This window comes from Zea mays, chromosome 1 (genome assembly GCF_902167145.1).
Source record: "Zea mays cultivar B73 chromosome 1, Zm-B73-REFERENCE-NAM-5.0, whole genome shotgun sequence".
In the NCBI taxonomy this organism is placed as follows: domain Eukaryota; kingdom Viridiplantae; phylum Streptophyta; class Magnoliopsida; order Poales; family Poaceae; genus Zea; species Zea mays.
The window spans coordinates 97,953,208-97,960,003 of NC_050096.1; the positions used below are offsets into that span (position 1 = coordinate 97,953,208).

At 37.6% G+C, this 6,796-nt stretch overlaps 1 long non-coding RNA gene across 1 annotated transcript; it reads right to left on the reverse strand.

The window, feature by feature from the left end:
* Positions 1–3,500: 3,500 nt before the first annotated feature.
* LOC118476030 (uncharacterized) lies at positions 3,501–3,991 on the reverse strand. Its single transcript, XR_004855283.1, has 3 exons — positions 3,842–3,991; positions 3,678–3,743; positions 3,501–3,581 (listed from the first exon to the last, which is right to left on the reverse strand). It is a non-coding gene; the product is annotated as an uncharacterized lncRNA (long non-coding RNA).
* Between the last annotated feature and the right edge of the window lie 2,805 nt (positions 3,992–6,796).

Sequence of the window (6,796 nt, forward strand, 5' to 3'; positions counted from 1 at the left end):
ACTCTATGCATTTATCAGTTCTTGCTGTTTGAATACTACAACTTTTTAATTACAGAGGAACAGATCCATGAGGGTACCCAGAATACCCAGGACATGACTATGCCATATTCACAACCGAATACGGAGTTGACAGGTACCCAGTTTGAAGAAATACACGAAAAGCAACAACAAATGCGTCGTGCATTTGAGGGCTGCCCTGACGATTTGGAGACGAACATAACCCCAAATGCGGAAAACCAGGTATTTTATGCAGTCTGATTATGGTTACATTACATGTTAATTTCCAATTTTCATCCAAAATATTAGACAAAACCATAATAATGTATACAGGATTTCTGTTTTAATGTTGGCAATAATATGCCGAGCGACACAAACATGTCTCATCGACATGTACCAGACTGCAATCCTATGAGCTCATATCCGTCTTCCCACTTGCCGATGTTTGACGCCACACCGCAAAAACATGTATATGTTTCAGCTTTGTTTTATCCATTGTAATCTCAATTATGGATTAAATTTAATTGACACATGATTGAGGCTTAAAACATAGTATCATTGTTTCTTTGGGTCAGGGAGGAGACATTGGTGCATCTCATGACACTCCAACTTACACGGGCCCCCTTTTTGATCAGACACCTAGTGGTCATGTAAGTAATCCAGTTATACATTTATTGCATGCTTGCTTCTCATAACTCATTCATAATTTACTATACTCTCTACCTGCATTGTGTTTCAGGTTGCAGATGGTGAGGAAACACATAGCTTGCACACTACACATGACCACTCTCTGCCACGTTTAACAGAATTGGACTGTGCTCGGTCGCTTCGTGATTTTTTGTGCTCCTCAAAAACTAACCCAAACAGGTTTTTCTTTAACTTTTAAGTCAAAATAACATGTAGGTTGTTGCTTACATATATAATGAATAACATATCCTTTTTCATTATTATATAGGAAGATCATAGAATTCGATGAATGTATTGGAAATTGTCTCGATATACAACAATCATTTGCAGATGGGATGTGTCTGGAGAATGTGTTCATGCAGTGTTTCATCATGGGTTTTCGCCATGACAAAAACAATAATTGCTCGTCCATCAACAAAGACAGACTTGTACTGGATGTCAATGTTGGTGTATGTACAATTCATTAATACCTACCTATTTTTGCAATTGTTTACAGACTTGTACAGTTTTATATGACACATTAATTATGATTATGTAGATTCTCCTCAACTTTGAGGAGCATGAACGCTACAATAATTCTCCTTAGATTTTTGATCAAACTGTCCTTGATGCTTATCTGGACAAGACCCTGCCCCAACTGGACAATTTTGGTGACTACAAAACGGTATACTTATTTATCTTTGTATCAACGCTCTCCTGTTATGCATTTATATTCATCGCTCAGCTACACACTAATGTTATCATTCTGTTTATCTAACTCCTGATATTTGACAGATTATGGTCCCTATTCTTCATATGGGACATTGGACATTGTATGTCATCAATATCCAGTTTCGATGTATTCACATTTTAGATTCAAATCCATATGGTCCGGAGTTGGGTGGTACTTCATGGAAGATGTTTCATTACTCCCAAAAGGACATAGGCACCAGGAAACTACCATGGGCTAGGGTTATAATGAACAGATTGAACAAATCTTTGCAACAAGTCCGGCCCAATTCACGCATCCCAAAATTTGGAAATTTCCCAATTGACATGCCACCTATGTGTCCCACCATGATAGCTGGATCTAATGACTGTGGCTTTTTTGTCATGAGATACATCCAGTACTATGACTATATGGATGGTTCTATCAAGCAATTTATACAACGAGTGAGTCATTTTATGATTATGCAGTTTGTATTTATACATTCAACATTTCAGATATAACTTATTCACCTCGGGATAATGTGTATTATGCAGGAAAACTCTGGTGACCTACGATCTCTGGCTCTATATTACCTCACCTTCCATAGCAAGAACAAGTGCCTCCCGTTGCCTCCAGAAATTCAAAGATTCAAGTTTGGACGCTAGCTGTGTCGCTGGATCAACATTTTGTGAATCGCAACTGTTTGATATGGAACAAACATTTTGTGGCTTCCTTGTTACGGAACAAGATGTTGTGAAGCCAAACCTCCTTGTTGCATGTCTATGTAACCGTATTGAAACTTTCTATGTTTTTCACCCAAGCTATCAAGACACTCATGTCTAATGTAGTTTTTAGATAAAAATTTGGCCTATGTGTATTAAACAAGTTATGAAACATCTTCAGTTCAAACTTCGACTGTTTGCTCATATTTCTATCAGTGATGTACTCACTAGTTATTGTTATTCTCTGATTTCTTCACAAATCTATTATTTACCAGTATGTGTCACAAATTCTTATGTCTAATAAGAATTACGCTGTTTTGTTAGTTCATTTACGCAAATTTGTACCCAGTTTACAATAATTTTAATTACAGACGAATTACGCTGTTTTGTTAGCTCAATTACGCAAATCTGTACAGCCTTATTCTTTTGTCAATAACTACTAGTATCAGATTTGTCTACTCGCACACATGTGTAATAAAAATTATGTTACTACATTAAATCACAATTTATTGTGTCGTTTGTTTTCTTCACAAAGACATTTTAGCCAGTTTTTGCCACCAAAATTTGTATAGCGTCGAATTACGCTGTTTTCATAACACATTTACGCATATTTCGTATACAGTTTACACAACATTTCAATACATGCAGTAAATCATTATTACTTATACTTTGTGAATATCGACTGGTTCCAGCATTTATAAATTCACCCATAGTTGTAATAACAAGTATGGCACTACATTACATTTGTCATAAAATATGAAATCATCTACTCCCCACTAGATGAATCATTGTCTGTGACACCTCCTTGATGTTTTTTTGAAGTGCATGCCTCATTCCAGTTTGGAGCGCTAGATGAACCCTTGTTCCTAGAACCTATGGGCCGCCCTCTCTTTCGACCAGTAAGGCTGGCCAACCGAAGCCTATTCTCCTCCACAGATAGACAAGTGCGACTATTGTGACCATCAGCAATTCCACACCTTTGACACTTTCTGTTCTTTTTTTGTCTCCTTTTGCCCCCAACTTAATAACTCTTTTTTCGGTATCACTGATTGTTCTGCCCTTTGGCTTCGCGTTATCCGGTCTTCTCAAGCTTACTCCACTCACATTAAAATCTAGCTTCTACAATTAAGAAAAAAATATGATATTTTTAAATATTAGTACTTAAATCCAATTATTTGTATGTAATTTTAAATAATATCCATGCACATGCGTTTTTAATAGCACCATTACCTTTTTAATCGTCAAATCTGTACCACTCACATCAATCAGTGGTGTGCTAGTGGTCAATTGTCCATAATCGTGCTGCACACATATACCATTCTTAATCATTCATAATCAGCAACAAGGTCCAATCGTTACTATTTTGTATTACAACAACTTTTTCCTCTTTTATAATCATGTATTACCTGTTCCAATATTTGTTGTGGCATAACACATTGGGTATCGCTCACACCACCTTCTTGTAAAGTAGGCACCAATTGAATTACCTGTCAAATAATACAATTGACAGTAAATAGGTGTGTTTATGACAAACAGTACACACCATTATGCATAGTAAACATCATATAACATATTACACATACACCAGCCTGCGCCATTCTTGTCGTTAGATTATCTCCCATCATGTCTCTTACATCATTCCTGTCGCCCTTTATCAGGCAAGTTTCTCATACTTTCCATTCACCAAAACTTATAACTCAGTATATCAATTAAAATACACGGCTATTACAATTAATATATTAAATACCTGTATTCCTTCGCCATCACTAGTACTATCATCACCTTCAATATCTGGCTCCAACCGTGAAAGTAGCAAAAGCAGTTCATCCATCATCTCCAGGGCTCTATCATATCCAGCCTTTGAAAGACTTGCATGATGTACTACTTTCATTGACTTTTTAAGCAACATCTTCTGCCTATATGAATTAGTCTCACCGTCTTTACCCTTCAAATTCTTATCATCCCTTGAAAAAGTCACATCTTGTATAGCAGAGTAGGTGTATCTCTGAAGGATGTATTCCGAAGGTATTCGATCAATGTGAAGATGCATAAATGTTCGTAAAAGATGCACACAAAGCAGACCTACAACAAAGCATGTAAAAAATGTCTTCGTTTATGTTCACTCATTATAATTAAACATTTTTATACAACAATTACGCAATATGACATACCTATATGCTCCCAATCCTTGCATTCACATTCATACTTTCCAGCATCTACATCAGCCATTACTTTGAATTGGTGTTGCCCCCACACAATCTTATTTGACCTTGAAGTATGCTGAACCACCCATTCATTCACACCACCATCTGGATCATGTGATATCTTGTATGCAGTAGCATATTTCAAAGACTCGTGAAACTTATTCATTACAGCCCTTGTGTATGTCCTCGCTACACGTATCTCAAACATATACAATGTATTTGTTTCCTTTTGGCCCTACAGTAGACAAAATTATACGTTATAATACGGTACGTTAAATATTATGATATAATAATATTCTATGTACTCACCATGCATCCTAGTGCCTCTTTTGCCTCTTTCATCTTCCTACTGTGTAGAAGCTTCAACATTTGCTTGGCGAATTGATGTAGTGGCGTGTTTGCATCGACATGAGCACTTTTGATGAGTTTGTTCATGCTCTCGCTACGCTGTGTAGAGACCATCAACCCACAATAATCATGTTTAAAAAAAGCTGGTATCCAATCTTTACGAATTTCATACATTCTGGAAAGACTGATGTTATCATGTAGATGGAAATCATCAATCAGCATTGCCCAGGCAGTCTCAAACTCAGTTACAGTTAAAGGATGATGTATTATAGATTGGAACCTTGTTTTGAAATCCTCTTCCTCAAATCTAGCATACAACTCGTTTAAATACGGCATATACCTGTTCTGAACATGCCACAAACACAAACGATGGATTGTGTTTGGAAATACCCTGCCTAGTGCAACTGGCATTGCTGGATCTTGATCTGAAATCATATATTTTCACAACATTATGCAACACATTACCAACTATAATTACATTCAATACAATCATAGTAGAACGTAATAATTGTTAAGCTTATTAATCATACCTGTAAGCATTACTCGTGGTCCTTCAGCTCCCATGCATGTTTTGAATGCATTGAAAACCCACTCGAATGTGTCTACAGTTTCGTCACCCAACAATGTGAAACCAAATACGGTGCACTGCAGATGGTGGTTACAACCAACAAACATTCCCAGGGGTTTGTCATATAGATTTGTCTTATGAGTTGTATCAAAGGTAACTGCATCTCCAAAGTCAATGTAATCTGCTTGCTGGCTAGCATGGGACCAAAAAATGCTCAAAATCTTTCCTTCTTGGTCTAGTTGGAAGTCAGAGAAAAACTGTGGGTTATCTTTTTTACACAATGCAAAAAAAGATAGGAGCTTAGACACATCATTGGCATTTCATTCTCTTTGTCGCGCTTTCTTCCTGTGAACATTAAACAATATGCCATAGTCAATACGTACACAACGTCATTATGTCATTATATCAGTGTAAATAACAAAATGACTTACAGGTTGATCATGTCTTGTGTAGTTAACGGTACATTCTCTAGTCCACCATGCATTTCTGAAACAAAATCCATAATACAGTGTTGCGGAATCCTGCTTTCTTGCATCGCACTAAGGAACTCCATGTATTCTGGATCATGTGTCTTGTTGCACTGTAACTGATTCTTTTCTGTATCCTTTCTGAAGAACTCATGATTATGTTCCAAATGAATAAGATCAATCCGCACTGAAATGATATTCTCTTTGGCATCGTCATAGATTTTTTTAAGTTTCATTCCAGCTCTGCATTGTGTTCGCTTGGAAATTGTATTTCGCACTTTTGGAGTACCATTTCCTCTTTCGGCACGTTTGCCTTCCATTGAACAATTCAACCACTTGCAATTTTTTCTCTCCCTATATCTCTTCAATGGAAATCCAACTTCATATGCATATCGGCTATAGAATTTGTACGCCTCGTCCACATTACTAAATGTCATACCCACCTTCGGTACCAATCGTTGATCTATACTATCATCCTATTCAATTAATGGAGTCGTCATGCAGTGCACATATATAAAAAATAAGCTTCTAGCATGGCGAATTTCTAGGACTTCATAAATTGCACGGACTGTATAACTAATACATGTGTATTCGGTGAAATCATAACTTGCACGGAAATTGTATAACAAATACATGGGTATTCCTTTGAACTTACATGGCTTTGGAGAATGTGTGGTGTGTCCTGCTCATGTTCACCAATTGTCTGCATGGGTATCCGCTGACTTGTTCCCACCAAACTTGGATGAACTGTGTTGCCGTCTTCAAGAATTCCTGGCGCCGGTAACGCAGCTGGTGGAGTTACAGCATTCCGGCCATCGGTCGTACAGGGTGTCGTCATCGCCGTATCTTCTCCACACTGCTCCGATCCCCTGGCCGTCTCCATTGTGTATGCCCTAACTCTTCGAGAGCTCTGAACAAAAGCTGTGGCGGTTGTGTGTAGCCCGTTTTTTTTTTCAGCTCCTATACTCGCCTAAACCGTCCTGGCCTATATTCATGGCATGATCCAATATCCTGCGCGATTTGCTGCGCAGTTTGCATGTCGCGAGATTTACGTGAACTATCCGTTACGATTACATGACCATTGTGTTACATTACCATAAACATGCATCACCCCA